Source organism: Prionailurus bengalensis, chromosome E3 (genome assembly GCF_016509475.1).
Source record: "Prionailurus bengalensis isolate Pbe53 chromosome E3, Fcat_Pben_1.1_paternal_pri, whole genome shotgun sequence".
NCBI lineage: Eukaryota > Metazoa > Chordata > Mammalia > Carnivora > Felidae > Prionailurus > Prionailurus bengalensis.
In genome coordinates this window covers 15583592-15602121 of record NC_057357.1, presented here as the reverse complement: position 1 = coordinate 15602121, position 18530 = coordinate 15583592, and the positions used below count along the sequence as shown (strand labels likewise).

Here is an 18530-nt window from a genome sequence, read left to right as displayed (position 1 = left end):
ACTTTTTAAAGTTACAAAAAGTGAGCTTTTTAAAAAAAACACAAAAGATAAAAATAATGCATTTTTAATAGCAAATGCCAACAAGCCAGAACTAAATTGGCTGAGGAATGTGACAGTATTTACTCCTCTATCTAATGCCGTCTCATTCTCATCTCTCAGAGATGCCAGTTTGGCTTTTTATTAAACCCATTTTTTTCTATGCTTATAGAAACATGTGATGTTTTTACTCTTTCTCAATTTTTTATTAAAAAAATTTCAAACCTAGAAAAAAATGCAAAAATAGCACACAAAACCCACCCATATACCCTCTTCCCCCACCCACCCTGCCCCTGAACCATTTGAAAATTAGGGGAGAATAAATTGAAGACATTATGACAGACTTCGCGCCTAAATATTTAGCACATATTTCCTAAGAACAATTACATTCTTCTACATGACCACAGTACAACGATCATACCCAGGAAACTTAACATTGATATACTAAAGTACATACAGACATCCCCCCCTCCAAGATTTCCTTGAGTATGGCCATAATTGCCGTAATGTCCTCTATTGTTGTCTGTTTGTGTTAAACCCAAGCCTTGCATAAACGGGTAGATTGATTTCTTGCTTCTATCAGTCCTTCCTTAATTGGTTTTAACATGGCGACATCTAAATTTCCATTATTCCTTCTACGCTTATCAGGTGGCATTCCTCTTGGAAGACAATACATACAGTGTGGCACCATTTATATGGAGAAATAGCAAACATCTGTACTGTATCTCTGGGAAAGACACACAGGTACTAAGAGTGCTTGCTGGCTACAGGAAAAGCAGGAGATCCAGAAGAGGTGGGAGAGATGTTTTACTGCATACTGTGCTTTTACTTTGGAATTTTGAACCGTGTGCGGGGAATTAGAGATGGATTGGGAATGGGGTCGAGGAAGCCAAAAATGATTCCAAAGCGATCTGGCTTTCAAAAGAGAGGGTTATGCCAATTATTGAACTAAAGCTACAAATAGAAGTCATCAGACTTCCCAGGGTTGCTGGGACATAGGGAGGAATGCAGTCCTAAGCTCAGCAGAGGGACCGGCCAGAGGCAGGAAGAGACACTGGGCCTTTCAGTGGGGGAAGAAGGAAGAGAGGTTACAAGGCGCGTGCCCGAAGGTGGCAGGTTTGTCGAGTGGGTAGCAGTTAACTATCATTTTTACATTTATTGACTTTGCTACTGATGACAGATTGAGAGAAATCAATAAAGTGCGCTTCTCTTTGGTTCAAATGTTTTAAAAGACTGAGGTCACGCAGACGAGGATCAGAATGTCAACGTCATAATACTGTGCCCAGAATTAGATCATTCACCACCTGGCCAGTTACAGGAGGTGATGGACACACGCGAGCTCAAGGCCGAACAGTGCGAGACAGGAGGGCAGGCTGAGCTGCCAGCCCTTTTCATTCCTCCAAATTTACCAACCAGAGAAGTGGGTGACGAAGCAGAGGGTTAATTACACTCAAATTGATATGACTCCACGTGGGAACATGAAATCCAAGAAAAGGAGTTTTCTGACCACTACCTCTCCCCTCGGTATTCCTATGAACATGTTTATTTCTCTACACTTCTGCCGATACTGGGTGTCACGATTATGTTTAATTTTTACCTACTGGTTGAGCTAAAAATGTTATCTCATTATGGAAATATTTTTTTAATGTTTATTTTTATTTTGAGAGCGAGGGAGAGAACAGGCGAGGGGCAGAGAGAGGGAGAGAAAGAATCCCAGCAGGCTCCATGCTGTCAGTGCAGAGCCCCATTTGGAACTTGAACTCAGGAACCATGAGATCATGACCTGAGCCCAAATCAAGAGCTGGATGCTCAACTGACTGAGTCACCGAGGCACCCCCATCATTATGGAAATATTTTTTAATGACAGTCCTGTGGGCCTCACTTTTGTAAATTTGGATTCAGTTGGTTTGGCATGAGTCTCCTTGGTGCATTTCAAAAGATGCAAATCTTGGGGCACTTGGTTGGCTCAGTGGATGAAGCGTGCAACTCTTGATCTCAGGGCTGTGAGTCCAAGGTCCACACTGGCGATAGAGATTACTTTATTATTTTTTATTATTTTTTAATAAATCTTTATTTTTGAGAGGGAGAGAGAAAGAGACAGATCGTGAGTGGGGGAAGGGCAGAGAGAGAGAGAGAGAGAGAGAGAGAGAGAGAAAGAATCTGAAGCAGGCTTCAGGCTCTGAGCTGTCAGTACAGAGCCCATCACGGAGTTCAAACCCACAAACCGTGAGATCATGACCTGAGCCAAAGTCGGATGCTTAACCGACTGAGCCACCCAGGCTCCCCAACTTTAAAAAATCTTAAAAAATAAAATTCTTAAATCTCATTCCTGTATTTCCCTGATGATTAGCGATGTTGAGCATCTTTTCATGTGTCTGTTTGCCATCAGATAATATATTTTTGATTCTCTTCTTTTGATTTATGTTCTATTTTTAGATCTTTGATTATTTACTGTATCAGTCAGATTGGGCAATTCTATCAATTTTGCTTTCTGTATTTTGAGCATATGTTACTAGGTTTACCCAGTTTTGGAAATGTTTTATCTTCCTGGGAAATTGACACTTTCGTCATTATGAAATGTCATTCTTCATCTAAAACCTCTTTACCTTAAAATTCATTTTGTTTGGTATTAGTATACCCATACCAGTTGTTTTTTTCAGTGATTTTTTGCATATGCCATCCTTTCATGTTAAAAACTCCTATGTCCTCATAGTTATTGTGTATTTATTGTAAACAGAATCTCCTTGGACATTTTTATGTTAGTGTTTAACAATCTTTGTCTTGATGTTAGAATACGTTTTGCCTGGTGATATGGATGGTGACTACTGATTATTTTGGATTTTAATCTATAATCTTACTATTTGCTTTCTAGTCATCTCATCTGTTCTACGTTCTCCTTTAACTCCTTCCTTCCTTTTGATGGAATGCATTGTGTTCTTATTCTTCCATTTCCCGCTTACGAATTATATGCTCTCATTATGTTGTTAGTGATTGACCTAGAGCTTACAATATGTGCCCTTGACCCCCTGGTACATATCCTAAATTAGTACATTTATCGCTGTTACAATGCAAAGAGCCAAGAACACTCTTTGACTCCATTTACCCAACTTGCACCTTTTGTGCAATTGTCACGTATTTTATTTCTTCATGAATTTAGCAACCGACGGATCATTATTAAGATTATTATTATTAGATTCAAACATAATAATTGTTATTTAGATTTACCACATATTGACCATTTCCAGTGTTCTTTATCTTTCTGTCTCCATTCTTCCATCAGGAATCATATTTCCGTCTGTGTGAACAGCTCACTCTAATACTTCTTTTAGGATGGGGGTTGATGACAAATTCTCTACCTGTGTGTCTTAAAAGGTACAAATTTCATCTTAAAAAAGGTTTTTTTTTCAATCGCATTTGTTGGGCTTTACTTTTTTATTTGTTTTTTCTTTTAAAAGCAATGGCATTGAGAACAATTTAATACAATAAAACACACTCACCTTAAGTGTATAGTTGGACAAGTCTTGACCAATGTACACAAATTTGTAACCATCATCATAATCAAGAGATAATAAGCATTTTCATCAATCCAAAACATTCCTTTTGGCCCCTTTGCAGTCAATCTGTTTCCTAGGCATCCGTTAATTTATTTCTGTCACCATAGATTTATTTTACCCGCTAGACTTTCATAAGAATGAAGTAATATTGTACATACTCTTTTGTGTATGGCTTCTTTCATCCAGAATGATGTTTCTGAGATTCAATTAATGCTGTTGTGGGGATCTAGTTTATTCCTGTAATTGCTGAGTATACTTCAGAATTTGTTCATCCAGTCACCTCTTGAGAAACATTTGGATTGTTTCTGGTTTTTAACTGTTGTGAAGAAAGATGCTATGAACATTCATGTGAAAGTCATATTGTGGACTTTATTTCTCTAAGAAAAATACCTAGAACTGATATTGCTAAATCATAAGGTAGTTGTGTGTTTCATTTATAAAAAAAACTGCTAAACAGTTTTTCAAAATTGTTGAACTGTTTACATGCCCAACAGCATTATAGGAGAGTTCTAGTCGCTGTACATTGTTGTCAACACTTAGTATTGTCAGGTGTTTTAATTTTAGCCATTCTACTGGTTGTATGGGTAGCATTTCATTGTTGTTTTAATTTGAATTTCCTGATAACTTCTTTTTTTAAATTTTTTAAAATGGTTATTTATTTTTGGGAGGCAGAGAGACAGAGTGTGAGCACGGGAGGGGCAGAGAAAGAGGGAGACACAGAAACCGGAGCAGGCTCCAGGCTCCGAGCTGTCAGCACAGAGCCTGACGCGGGGCTCAAACCCACAAAGTGTGGGATCGTGACCTGGGCCGAAGTCAGATGCTCAACCCACTGAGCCACCCACACACCCTGTTCCCTGATAACTTCTGATGTTGAGTACTTTTTCATGTGCTATTGGCCATTTGTATATCTTGTTATTCTAATCATTTGCCCATTAAAAAAATTAAGTTGTATATTTTCATTTTATTGAGTTGCAAGATTTCTTGACATATTCTTGATATAAGTTCTTTTCCAGATATGTATGGCATTATATATGTTTTATATATAAATAGTATATATATGTGTGTATTTTATAAGTAGTATATATATATACATGTGTATATTATATATATGTAATTATATACATATATACCTATATACATATATACCTATACATAGGTACCTATGTATAGGTATATATGTATATAATTTTCTCTGCCACTTGTCTTTTCAGTTTTTTCAAAGGTGTCTTCTGAAGAGTAAAAGATTTTAATTTTGATGAGGTAAATTATTAATATTTTTCTTTTATTATTTGTGCTCTTTGCGTCTTATTTAAGAAATTTCTACTTACTCAAGGTTGCAAAGATTTTTTTTCCTGTGTTTTCTTATAAAAGTTTTGTGGCTTTAGCTTTTACATTGATTTATTTTTTTACGTTTATGTATTTATTTGGAGAGAGAGAGTGAGGGAGGGAGGGCCAGAGAGAGAGTAAGAGAGAGAGAATCCCAAGCAGTCTCTGCACTGTCAGTGCAAAGCTCCATGTGGGGCTTGAACTCCCAAACTATGAGATCAGGACCCGAGCTGAAGTTGGATGCTTAACCAATCGAGCCACCCGGGCACTCCACATTTATTTTTTTAAATAAAGTTTACTTATTTTGAGAGATAGAGAGTGCACACGTGAAAGTGGGGCTGGGAGCAGAGAAAGAGGAAGAGAGAGAATCCCAAGTGGGCGCTGCACCGTTAGCTCTAGCCTGACTTGGAGTTTGATCCTGTAAATGGTGAGATAATGACCTGAACCCAAATCAAGAGTCAGACACAACTGACGGAGCCACCTAGGCGCCCCTAGCTTTTACGTTTAGGTCTGTGATCTATTTTGAGTGAATTTTTGTTTATGGAATAAAGTAAGTATCAAAGATCATTCATTTGCACATGAAAAACCAATTGTCCGGCATGATCTGATGAAACGACTGTCCTTTCTGCTATTGAATTAACTTGGCACTTTGGTCAAAAATCAAGTGATCACATATGTATAGATCTACTCCTGATCTATTATGTTCCTTGGATCTGTAGGTCTATTCTTTTGCCAAAACCACACTCTCTTGATTAACTTGATACTAAATCTTGAAATCAGGTAGTCCTTTCCCACTTTCTTCTTTTTAGAAATTGTTTTGGCTATCATCTGTCCTTTGCATTTTTATACAAATTTTAGAACCAGCTTGTCAAATTCTGCAGAAAATTATGTCTAGCACTTTTATTTGGATTATGTTAAACTCATAGATCAATTTCAGGAGCATTAACATCTTAAATACATCAGAACTCCAATTCAAGTACATGTTATAGAGTTCCATTTATTTTTAATCTTGAATTCCTCTCAGCAGTGTTTTGTCGTTTTCAGTATATAGATCTTCCACTTATTTTGTTAAACTTATACCTGACATTTTCATGTTCTTGACGCTATTGTGAATGGTACTATTTTTCAAATTTCATTTTCCAGTTGCTTCTTTGTGATTTTTGATTTTGACTTTCTAAAGTCACTTATTAGTTCTAACAGCTTTTCTTACAGATTCCTTAAGATTTTTTACATATGTGATCATGTTGGCTTTGAATAAAATGTTTTGCCCTTATCGATCCGTGTGCATTTTATTTCTTTTTTTTTTTTTTAATTTTGTTTCAACGTTTATTTATTTTTGGGACAGAGAGAGAGACAGAGCATGAACAGGCGAGGGGCAGAGAGAGAGGGAGACACAGAATCGGAAACAGGCTCCAGGCTCTGAGCCATCAGCCCAGAGCCTGACGCGGGGCTTGAACTCACGGACCGCGAGATCGTGACCTGGCTGAAGTCGGACGCTTAACCGACTGTGCCACCCAGGCGCCCCTATTTTTTTTAATTAACTTATTTCACTGGCTAGGCCTCCGACAAATGTTCAAAGATGCCTTGTTCCTGGTTTTACAGGGACAGCATTCAATCTTTGACCATTGGGAGGATACAGTTTTTTTTTAGAGATGCCCTGTATCAAGTTGAGGAAGTTTCCTTCTATTCCTACTTTTATGAAAGTTTTCATCATGAATGGGTATTGGATTTTGTCAAGTACTTTCTATGCATGCGTTAGGATGATCATGATTTTTTTCTCCTCTGAATATGATAAATTATACTAATTAATTTTTAAAAATTTAAACCAACTTTGCATGCCTGAGAAAAACTCCATTTTGTCAAGATGTATTATTCTTTTTCTACATTCCTGGGTTTAGTTTGGTAATATACTGTTAAGTCCTTGACATTTACAATCATTTTATTTTCTTGTAAGATCTTTATCTGATTTTGTCAATAGGGGAACACTGACCTCATAAAATGACTTGAGATACATTTTATTTTTATGAGAGGTTTATTTTATGAGAGGTTTTTATAAGACTGATATTTGTTCTTCATTAAATATTTGTTAGGGTTCATCAGAGTAGTCTTCTGGGCATAAAGGAATTTGGTTTTGTTTTTGGAATTAGGTTGTTAATTATGAATTAAATTTCTTTAAAAGATACAGGATTGTTTGGATTTTCTATCTCTTCTTGGCTCTGTTTTATTAATTTGTGTTTTTCAAAGAATTCTTCTATTTTAGTTGTCAACGTTTTAGGAATAAAGTTGTTTATAATATTCTTTTGTTATTTTCAGTGTCTTTCGGATCTTTAGTACAGCCCCTTTCATCTTGTCTAATCTGCTAATTTATGCTTTCTCCATACTTTTAAATTGGCTTAGAAATTTATCAATTTTATTGACATTTTCACTGATTTTTCTCTATTGTTTGTCCATTTTTCATTTCATTGATTTCTGTTCTTTGTTATTTCCTTTGTCCTATTTTATTTGGATTTATTTCGATGTTCTTTTTCCAGCTTAAGGTGGAACCTTAGAAATAGTTTGAAACCTTTCATCTTTGTCTAAAATAAGCCCTTTAAGCTAAAATTTTCCCTCTAAGCACTGTTCTCGCTGTATCCCACAAATTTTAACATACTGTGTTTTCATTACATTCGGTTTGCAATATTTTTAAACCTCCTTTGTGATTTATTCTTTGACTCCTGCATTATGCAATACTGTATTTTACTCATAAACTTGGAGATGTTTCCAGGTGTGTTATTGTTATTGATTTCCAATTTATTTCCATTGCAGTCAGAGAGTGTTTTCTGTATGATCTCAATACTTTTAAATTTACTGAGAATTGTTCTTTGGCTCAACATACAGTCTGTCTTTTATGAACAGTCTATGTGTGCTTGAGAAGACTGTATCCTTAGTGGTCAATGCAGTGCTCTATAAATTTAATTTGGTTGAGTTATTTGCTAGTGTTTGACAAGTCTTCTATATCTTTACATGTTTGATTCATTACTGAGGGAGGTGTGTTAAAATTTCCCATTTGTTGTTTTCTTTATATGGTGTACATCGTGTATTTTAAAACTTTGTTCTAGTTACACTTGGATTGTTGTCTTTTCTTAACGAATTGATCCTTTATGATTATGAATTAACCCTATTTATTTTGGGCCATACTTCTTGTCTGATATTAATATAGCTGTTCCAGTTTTCTCATGATTAATATTTTCCTGATATTTTTCCATCCTTAAACTTTTAACCCATTTGTGTATGTATTTGTATATTTAAAAAGCATTTTTTTGTAAATAGTGTATGATTGGGTCTTATTGTATTTTATCTAGCCTGATGGTCTCTGCCTTTTAATTGTAGCATTAGACTCTTTCCATGTAATTCACAATAGGTTTAGGTTTAAATCTGACATCTTGCTGTTTCTTTTCTGTTTTGTTCCTTGTTCACTTTGTCCTCTTTTCATGCCTTCTTTGCTATTAATTTTTTTTCAAATATGCCCTTTTATCTCTTGCATTTGAGATTATTTGCCCCATCTCTTTTTGTTCTAGGATTTACAGTATGCACCTTTAACATACAGCAGTATAATACCAAATCATATTACATTATTTGATGAATAATTTAAGTACTTTATAACAATACACTTTTATTTCCTCCCTCCCATATTCTTGTGCTTTTTTTGTCGTGTACGTTTTACTTTATACATATAAGTTCCATAATACATTCGTATTAATTTTTCTTTGAACAAGCAGCTATCTTTTAAAGAAACTTAAAAATGAGAAAAAAAATTGCTTGCATTTACTCACATATTTATCCATTTCTAGCTTTATTCATTCCTAAGTTTTGATCTGTTACCATTTTACTTTAGCCTGGAAAGTATAAATTCTCTTACTTTTTGTTTATCTAAAAAACTTAATTTCGGGGCACCTGCGTGGCTCTGTCGGTCTTCGGCTCAGGTCATGATCTCACGCTTTGTGAGTTCCGGGCCCACATCAGGCTCTCTGCTGTCAGCATAGAGTCCGCTTGGGATCCTCTGTCCCCCTCTCTCTCTGCCCCTCCCCCCTCTCAAAAATAAATAAAAGAATTAAAAGAAAAGAATATTTAAAAAAGTTTCAATTTCACTTTCACATTAGAAAAATATTTTTGTTGTCTTTTATAGTCAGGGTGCTGTTCCATTGTCCTCTGGCTTGCATTATTTCTGAAAAGGAGTTAGTTGATTCTTATCTCTGTTCTCTTGACACAATGTATCTTTTTCCTCTGGATGCTTTAAGATTTTCTCTGATAGTGGATTTCAGCAAGTTGGTTATAATGTACCATGGTGTGGTTTTCCATTTTATCCTGCTTGAGGTGCATAAGCCACTTGGATCTGTGTATGTATAGCTTTTATCAAATTTGGAAAATCTCAGCCATTATTTATTCAAATCACTTTGCCTTATTCACTCTCCATACACACACACCTGATGTATTAAAATCGAACATATGTTAGATTGCTTTATATTGTCCAAGTCAGTCATTTTTCTTCTTGTGCTTTGGTTTCTATTACTGTGTTTTCAAGTTCATTTTCTTTTTTTCCATGGTATCTAATCTTATATTAAGTCTCTCAGTAACCTTTTAGTATTAAATATTATATTTTTCAGCTCTAGAATTTCATTAGCTTCTTAAAAATAGTTTCTATTCTTTTCTTCATTGTGTTTATATTTTTCTTTAAATCCTTGAGCACATTTATGACAGCTATAGGAAAGCCCTTGTCTGCTAATTCCATCATTCCCAGTATTTTTGCTTCTGTTTCTATGGACACTGTGAATGTTACATTGTAGAATCTCTGAGCTTTGCAGTTGTTCTTAGGAGTTTTGAAATTTGTTTGTTAGGCGGTTAAGTTACTTGAAAATTAGCTTGACCCTTTTGATGGTTTTTAAAGCTTTGTGAGGGCAATAAAATACCCTAATACTAGTTTATTCCAACTACTAAGGGGCAATCTACCTGGAGTCTCTACTGTAATCCCGGGTGTTTTCTCCACTCGGGTCCATCAGAACCTGAATGCCTCCCAGTTCTGTATTACCTCTAGAAATTGTTCAACTTGTGGGTCTCCACCTTTGCCTGACCACATGGAATTTTTCCTATACGTGCAGATCTTACTTATTAACCAGGAACTCAAAATAATCCCTAGAAAGATTTTCTCAGCTCTCTTATGTGCATAGCCCTCTCTCTTCAGTTCTCTGCTTGACAAATTCCAGCTGCCTAAGCCTCCATGAACTCTGATCTCTGTCTACTCAAGTCAACGAGACCACTGTGCTCCATTTTGGTTTCTTTTTCCTTTACAATGGTACAGAAAAATGCCTCCAGGCAGAAAGCTGGACAATTGTAGGGCTCATCTCATTTGTTTCTCTTCTCAAATGGATCAGAGTCCTGTACTGGCTGTCGTCCAATTATTGAAAACAGTGAATTCATATATTTTGTCTAGCGTTCTAATGAACAGTTGGGGGCAAGACGGGTACTAGCTCAGAAGCAAAGCTTCCTCAGGTTTCTTTTTAATGAGTATTTTCACCGCATTCAGAATTTTAGGTGTACAGTTCTATTCTTTTAGCATGCCGAAGATTATATCAACGGTTGTAAGTTACACTTTTTATCATTTCTGTTGAGATGTCATTGGCTGTTCTTTTGAAAGTTGTGCACGTGTGTGTAAAGGAAAAAGGGACTAGCTTTTCTTTCTTTTTTTTAAAAGAATGTTATAATTGAAGTATAGTTGACATACAATGTCATATTAGTTTCAGGTGTATAACATAGTGATTCCACAATTTTATATATTACACGATGCTCACCATAAATGTAGTTACAATCTCACCATGCAGTATTATTACAATATTATTGTCTATATTCCCTTTGCTGTACTTTTTATCCTGTGACTTAATTTGAGTGCAGCTGACACACAATAGTACATTAATTTCAGGTGTATAATATAGTGCTTCAACGAGTTTATACACAGTGCTATGCCCATAAGTGTAGCTACCATCTGTCCCCGTATAACACTATTACAGTATCATTGACTATGTTATATATTATATATTATATGTTATATTATGTTATGTCTTATATTCTCATGACTTATTCATTCCATAACCAGAAGCTGTATATCCCACTCCTCTTCATCCGTCTTTCCCATCTCCGTTTCCCTCTCCTCTCTAGCAACCATCAGTTTGTTCTCTGTACTTACAGGTCTGATTCTGCTTTTTGTTTATTTATCGTTATTTTTAGATTCCACATATGAGTGAAGTCATATGGTGTTTGTCTTTCCCAGTCCAACTTATTTCTTAGGTGAAGCTACTGTGGAAAACATATGGAGATGCTTCAAAACATTAAAAATAGAAATGCCATATGATCCAATGATTCCACTGCTGGATATTTATCCAAAGAAAATGAAACATTACTTCAAAAAGATATCTGCATCCCTATGTTTATTGTGGAACTATTTACAGTAGCTGAGATATGGAAGCAACCTAAGGCTCCATCATTAGATGAATGTATAAGGAAGATGTCACACACACACACACACACACACACACACACACACTGGAATATTATGCAGTCATAAGGATGAGGCTCTGTCATTTGTGACAACATGGATGGACCTGAAGGGTATTATGCTAAGTGAAGTAGTCAGACTGAGGGAGACTGGCTTCTGTTAATATTTTGTCTTTGGTTTTTGAAAGTCTCATGATGACTATCTCTGCGTGGCTTTCTTTGAACATATCCTGCTTAGAGTTTCGAAGATTTCCTGGATCTGTGGCTCAATATCTTTCTCAGTTTTGCAAAATTCTCAGCCAATACTGCATCTACCCCATTCTTTCTCTCCAAACCTCAATGATATGTTTGTCTATTCACCGTATTCTATGTGTCTCTTAAGCTCTTTTTTCTATTTTTGATTCTTTCTTCTCTTTGGTAGTATATTTTCTACCAAACTAATGAACAGTTCAGCAATCTCTTTCGTTTTGTTGAATCTGCTTTAAGCACATCTAGTGAGCTATTATATTTGTTATTTAATGATTATTATTATTATTTAATTCTGTTTTTAAAATACATTCTAGTTCTTCCCTGGTGAATTCTTTGTCTTACCATTTATTTTCTTGAAAATTTATCTCAATTTGGTTGTTTATTATTTCCACATCTCCAATATCTGGATCTCCTATGGTTTTCTTGTCTGTTTTTTCACCAGTTTTCCTTAATTTGCCTGTCACCTGCTATGCTTGGCAATTTTGGATTAAATGCCAGCTATTATATATGATATATTATAGCGTCTCTATGTGTTGTTCTGTCCCCTCAGGATTGAAATTCTCATCTGGCAGACAGAACACATGCAGATCACCTTTTGCTGACCAATAATTGAGATAGTCTGAAGATGGACTTGACTCTCCCAAGGCTTTTGCTCTGCCCCTTGTCTTTGTGGATAGTCTTTCAAGAGCTTCACCTGAAACGCTGGGGGCTCATCAGTCCCCTTCCTCCTTGGTAGGCTGTGACCTCCAAGTTTTGTTCTGCAGGCCCCTGAGACTCCTGCATAGTCTTCTTCACGGTGTACCCTCTTAGTCACTGGGGGTTCTCTTCTTTACCTCTCACCCCACACAGCTTCAAAGGAGGCACCTTTCTTTAGGGGGAAAGCAGAGCAGACCGATGCTTTCACTTTTCTGAGGGTTTCTTTCCCATGCATTTTTGTCCCTCCTGTCCTAGCTGTCTCAGAAGTGCTGAAACCTGATCGTTTTCTCTTTATGCCTCTGATACGCCCCAAAACCTAAAAATCCCTTGAGGTAGTCCTTTCCTTTTAGCCTTACAAGTTTTTGAGTATTTTTTTAAAGAAAAAGTAAAAAACCATTTCTTCCCTCACCTGTTTCATTAGGAAAATATTTTTCTTTTACTTTCATACATGATAACAACCTCACTGGATGAATTAACTCTGGGTGATAACATTTTACCTTCTAAGTTTGTGGGTTCATTTTTATTCTGTGATCTAGTGTTACTCCTGAAGCCAATCTTGATTTTTTTCCCTTTGCTGATAGCTTCTTTTTTCTTTGTTGATAATTTGAATTTGTCTTTATCCTAGATATTAAAAGAACTATCAGCATAAGCGTCAATATAATCTCTTTCCATTAATAAGCCCGTAATAGACTAAACCTTGGTTATTTTTTTAAGGGTAGAGTGTGTTATTCATTTGGTGGGTATATACTACATATTTACTTCTTCGAAATAAAATAAATGCAGGACATGTTTTCCTCATTAAAAAAATCAGCCGATATTACAAATATTTGTTGTAGAGCATGCATATAATTCATATCTAAAAAGTGGAAGTCTCTCCAATATTGATTCTTTAGTCAGGTGACAGATGGCATTACAATCATAGTCTGTGCAGATACATTGCGTATATACGGATGCCACATACAAAGCTTTCTTTCTCAAAAATGGTTTCATGTATGTTATTTTACAATTTGCTTTTCCCACTTTACAACATAGTCTGGACTCTTTTCAAGGTAGCAAATCATTCGGGTTATCTGTTGCCATGTAACAAATCATCCCCAAACGAAGTGGCTTACAACACCATTTTATTACTCCCTCTTCTAGTCTGTGGGTCAGGAATTGAGACAGGGAACAGTGAAGATGGCTTGTCTCTGCCCTACAGTATCTTGGGCCCCAGCTAGGAGGACTCTTGCAGCAGGGGCTAGAATAGTTGGAGACTGTCCAGGTCTTCCTTCCTTCCTTCCTTCCTTCCTTCTCTTCTTTCTTTCCTCTCACTTTCTTTCTTTCTTTCCTTTCACTTTCTCCTTCCTTCTTTCCTTCCTTCCCTCCTTTTGCTTCCTTCCTCCCTCCCTCCCTCCCTCCCTTCCTTCATTCCTTCTTTCCTCTCTCTCTCTTTTTTCTTCCCCCTCCCTTCACACACCCTCTCTACACAGGTAGCTTGGGCTGCCTCACAAAATGTAACCGGACTTCTTACAGAGTGACTCTGGGCTCCAAGAGAGTGTCCCAAGGGCCAGGAAATGAAAGCTTGCAGTGTCTTTAGTCCTAGGCCTGGAAACGGGCACAGAATAACTTCCGTATTCTATTTAAAAAGCAATAGATTCTGTTCAGATTCGAGGGAGATGTAGGGAGATGTAGATCCCAGCTCTTGAAAAGAGGAATATCAAAGCGTTTGTGGCCATATTTAATCCACCATACTAAAAATTTATTTACATTCTTTCTACATGAAAAACACCCAGAAACATCGAAAAGCTTTGAAAAGTTTCATCTCCTCCGGCCTCAGGCTCAGGCTCAGGCTTGAGGTCCTGGATCTGTTCATCTAGAGCAGGTTCAGGCGTAGATGAGGCTCCGTGGGTGAAGTTCTTCTCCATCTGCAGATCTGTGAACCCCTCCCTGCTCTTGCTTAAATGCTCAACGTACACAGGTGAGAAAGAAATGTAAACACTGTAACAGGCATCGCATTCACTAAGGGAGGTTGTGGAAGCTATTTTCCGTAGCAGTCACTGATCCAGAGCAGCACGGAAATCCGGCTGGAAATACGTCATTAGTTCCTTAACTGGGGCCTGGTCCTACCCCTTGGGAGTGATCCGTGACTCTTGCCTTTACACTTTGGACTTTTGGACTCTCGGTTCCACTCTTGAGTCATCATCTGTCTTCCATAAGAAACGGCAACCTGTTTACATGTTTGCAGCCTGTGTGCTGCCTTTAGAGGATCGTGGATCCAACGGTCTCCTTTCCTTTTGTGCTGTCTCTGTCGCTTTTTGTCCCAAGCTAGTATACTTTCTTTACACCACTGAAGACTTCCTTTGCTTCAAATTATAATTCATCCAGGAGACAAAAGCCAGACGTGCATATTTCTTTAAGAATAGGTCCTTCTCTCTCTTCAGCTCCTGGTGAGGGTGCTGAGGGGGCCACGTCTCTCTGATTCTTAGAAGCTCATCCCCGCATGCTCAGATTCTTAGAAGCTCTTCCCCGAATGCCCTTAAAAATGCGTGAGGTCTTAAAGGATCTAATAGCCCCACCCTTAACTTAATCTCTATCCGGAGACCACATTTTACTGCTCTAGATTTGTAAACTGTTGCTCGGAGATGCTAGAACGAACCAGCATGTTCTGGTTCTTTCCATTTCCTCTAAATTCTACTAAAGAATAGTGTCTTCTTTAACGCATCTGTGCTTGTCTTTTATCATAGGCCTCCAGAAAAACTCTTTTGGCCCTTTCTTGTCAGATACATGAGTTCGTTAGGTACCTTCCCATGTGTCACATTATTATCCTGAGGCAGCTTTGACTCAAAACAGTCTTTCAAGGCACGGCTGTTGCCTATGGTTCAATCCCAAGGCCAGTGTTTCTAGTTTTTGCTATAGCGGTAGTAGGCTTCCAGGTACCAAAGTTTGTTCCACTGATCCTTCCTTACCCTCTACCCTTGGGTGTCTTGGGCACTGAAAGTAAATGTGTTCATTAAGAGTAAAAGCAAAGGGGCGCCTGGGTGGCTCAGTGGGTTAAGCGGCTGACTTCGGCTCAGGTCATGATCTCACAGTTCGTGAGTTCGAGCCCCGCGTGGGGCTCTTGTGCCGACAGCTCAGAGCCTGGAGCCTGCTTCGGATTCTGTGTCTCCTTCTCTCTCTGTTCCTCCCGTGCTCGTGCTCTGTCTGTCTCTCTCAGAAATAAATAAAGATGAAAAAAATTTGAAAAAAAGTAAAAGCAAAGACGGAAAGATAGGGGAAGGGATGAGGTAGAGGCAGGAATGACTTTGGCCATGTCAGAAAATGATGCTGCTATTTATCCAGGTGTCCGGTTTGTAACTCTGAGTCCCAAAGCCAGGTGGTAGAATGAAGTTATTGCCCATCCCTAGCTTTCGCCCGGAGGGCTGTATTGTTCTGGGTTGGAGAGAATACTTATGTAAATCCAGCTACAAATGCAAGATAAAGGGCAGTCCTTCTTCCCACCCACTTTTTTCTAGGTTGCTTTTAGCTTCCATTCTGCTAATCAGCACAAGAGTTTCTTTGGCATTTTATTTTTTTAAAAAAAATTTTTTTTAACGTTTATTTATTTGTGAGACAGAGAGAGACAGAGCATGAACGGGGAAGGGTCAGAGAGAGAGGGAGACACAGAATCTGAAACAGGCTCCAGGTTCTGAGCGGTCAGCACAGAACCTGACGCGGGGCTCGAACTCACGGACCGTGAGGTCGTGACCTGAGCCGAAGTCGGACGCTCAACCGACTGAGCCACCCAGGCGCCCCTGCTTTGGCATTTTAATAGGAAGGAAAAGACACATGCTTGACCCTTAATAAATATATATCGAATGAAAGTTGGGGCAAGGGTATCAGGGCCTGTTGAACCTACACACTCACCCTGGAAGTCTCAAAATAGTCATTGTCGGTAAGAACCAGGAAACTGCCTTTGGCATGCTTGCCGAAGTCTGCCACCTGGCTTCTCTAGTTTTTGAGGTCTGCAGAGATTAGTATCTGGGGACGAAACCCAAGGTAATGTCTTTGGTATGTATTAACTACTCACTAACCATGACAACAGCCAACGTTTGTTGAAAGCTTGCTTTCTGCCTAGAATTGATTTGTGTAGCTCCTCTAGACGGGGACTATTTCACACGATCACATTTAACCTTTACAACAGCCTTATAGAGTAGATGCTGTAATCATTCCCATTTTACAGACGAGGACAGCGAGCTTTAGAGAGAACAAGCTGGCCCAAATCCCCACAGGCAGGAAGCAAGGGCGGAGAACTTCTGCCGATGTATCCTATTCTGGTTAAATGGTGGCCCCTGCATTCTACCAGGAACTCCGTCAGGTGTGTGTTGTTAAAATTCAATCAAGTAAGTTCGAAGCTCTAATTTGCTTCGTTGAATGATTCGTGAACCGGGCAGCGTCCCAGCCAGCAAGCAGAGAGGCATTCTGAGGGGTTGCACAAAATGGAAGGGTTTTATAGATGGAAGGTAGGGGCAAGAGAGTTATTAGCAAAAGGAAAGGATTATTCCAGGTCAGACCTGCTTTCTAGGGGGGAAAACCTGGGGTCTTATCATGCACATGACCTCATCTTCCTTTGGGGGCTGGAGTCATTGGTGTGGATTGACAAATTCCTGGCCAACCTGTTAAGATTACATTTCCAGGGGAGGTTAAAACTGCACTTACATTGGGGATTTGGCAACTCGGTCTCAGTGACACCATTTTGGGCCTGCAGTTTCCTACCTCTTCCCCCTTCCCCCCCCCCAACCCCCTCCACCTCCTCCTTCTCCTTCTCCTTCAACAGTATATAGTCTTGCCAAGGGGCTTTGGTGACCCGGTTGCCATGCAGAAAGGGACAAAACAATCGCTTACAGAAAGCAACAGATTGTTAGAAAATGATGCAGTTGTCATCCAAACGAAGGGATCACAGGAAAACATCACCGACTCCGTTGGTTCATCTGCCAACAGCTCTTCATGAAAACCCCTGAAAACGACTTCTATGCGCATCTGAACTAAGGACAAAGGACGCAGCCAGTGGCTCAAGAACATAATTTGGGAAGCAAGACTGGCTCAAGAAAAGACAGTAATAATGCAGGGTAGCAAATGCTAAATGCCAGAGGACCGGTGCCCGCAATGAATATTATGAAGGCTCAGGGGAACCATACCCAGGCTGCAGGCCTGGCGAGGAGGGGACCCTGATTAACTTGCGTGCCTGGCTGGCAGGGCCATTTCCCACATTCCCTTGGCAGCTGCCCCAGCCAGCAGAGAGGTGATTGCTGAGCTGTTTGGACCAGAGGCTTATGGCAGTGTCGCCTGCTCGGTTGCTGATTGGTGTGAGAATTTTCAGATGCACCTTTTCTTTGGTCCTGGGAATCGGAGGCATCTGAGCTGGTGAGCGGTCTTTCTGCCACCTAGAGGGGGGCAAGAAACTTGGGACGGTGGAAAGGAGGATGCAGTAAGGAAAGACTAGCTTGCTCCAGCCAGGTGGGTTGTTCCTTACCCCTTTGGCACACTCCTGGGAGGAGCAGAAAGGGACTGGCAGGCGCCCGACTCTGTCTACTGGACAGTCTGAGACCCATCTCGGTGTTTTGATTCTTTCTTTTACCTGCCGACACAGACCTTCGTGGCAATGCGTGTTCTGTCAGCTTCCGGGCACAGGAGAGGTAGACTGGTGGAGACTGGAAAGCTGACTGGGGACCGAGCTATAACGTTGTCCTCCAGTCACGGGGCAGACAGAAAAAGGGTCTGAGGATGGTCTTGGCGGAGGTCAGCACCGGGCGGTTACACAGAGTCTTTGAGAGTTCTAACTCACACCTGTGTCCAAACGCGCCCTTTCCCCCTCATCGGGGCCATTCTGTGTGTGACCTTGGAAAGGGAAATGGGGGCCAAACCAAGTGTTCCCGGGTCCCAGGGGAGCGATGGCCGCAGTCGGGCCTCCCTGGATGGTGGCAGGGGTGGGCACGCTGAATCCCCCTCCCGCCCCTGGACTCGGCCTCCCATCCTTCCCCCGGGCGGGGATGCAGGTGTGGACTGTGGCCCAAGGGTGTGGGCACCGGGGATGAAGCAGTTAAGGTGGGGGGCGCTCGGGCGAGTTGTCCAATACGGAGAAACAGCAGTTTGCCGGAGTTAACGTGGGCAGCTTCTTTGGGGAGGAAA

The 18530-nt window shown here is 39.4% G+C and overlaps 1 protein-coding gene across 2 annotated transcripts in view; it reads left to right on the top strand.

The window, feature by feature from the left end:
• The window catches only part of CALN1 (calneuron 1), a 529580-nt gene that overhangs the window by 80238 nt on the left and 430812 nt on the right, over positions 1-18530 (top strand). The window lies entirely within an intron of this gene.